The following is a 1,136-nucleotide window of genomic DNA, read 5'->3' on the forward strand; positions in this document are numbered from 1 at the left end:
TGAAGTTAATCAAAAGATGTATATTTTGGACTAAATGTGGGGGGGGGGGACACATCATGGTGTTCTGAGTGACAAGAAGAATTCTGTATCTGGGCAAATGGTTCCCTATTAAAAAAAACCTGCCTTTTTTGTTTCCTTCTAATTATGAGCATTTACAGCACAGTCCTAATCATGCCTACTCATTGGTAAGTCCTACTAAATTCATTGGGCCTTACTCCCACATAAGTACTTAAAATTGTGTACTTCTTTCTCAGCTTAGCAAACTAAATACTTACCTCCATAATCCAGCAAGTTAACTTGAGGTGCAATCCAGTAATTTGTATTTAACTGTCAGGACTTGATGCTTTACCTCATGGGATAGCAGACCCTCGCACCTTGTCAAGAACCTATGATGAAACTCAATTGATATTTCAACAGCATTCTGTCTATAGTTTGTAGGGCTAGTCCTGAGGAACTCCTGTTCTCTTAGGCATGTGGAGCAGTTCAATTCACATTAATTTTAGCCTTCCAGCCGAACTACATGTGGATACCTGGGTGTTTGGACTGATGTCAAATTCACATCCAATTCCTTTCTGGTATATGCATCTGATTTAAAAGTGTGTGTGTGAAAACTATACTTACGCATTATATCCTTTTCTTTGATTCCTAAGAGAGGTTTTTAGGACTCTCAGTTCCTTTGATTTTAAACCCCCTGCAATTCAGGAATCTGCCCAAAAATGGGGCTCAAACCCACAACCCTGAGATTAGGAGTCTCATGCTCTACCAACTGATCTATTGTTGAGGGTGATCTTAGTTTGGGGAATGGGAGTTGGCTATTGCTTAGACTACAATAGAGGCAAGTCTAACAGCGGGCTTTGGACAGATGGAGAAGTCTCTTATCTTTCTCACTGTAAACTCTATTAAGTTGGGGTGGGGAAGGGTTACAGTTCTTGACAAGTTGAAAACTGCCCCACCAGAGAGAAATAATGAGCTGTCATTACAAGTTAACTTCCTATGCCTCCCCATCCATTACATCAGGGCTGCTAGATGATAAAAAGGTAAAGGTACCCCTGCCCGTACGGGCCAGTCTTGACAGACTCTGGGGTTGTGCGCCCATCTCACTCAAGAGGCCGGGGGCCAGCGCTGTCCGGAGACAC

This window comes from Podarcis cretensis, assembly GCF_951804945.1.
Source record: "Podarcis cretensis genome assembly, chromosome: 4".
NCBI lineage: Eukaryota > Metazoa > Chordata > Lepidosauria > Squamata > Lacertidae > Podarcis > Podarcis cretensis.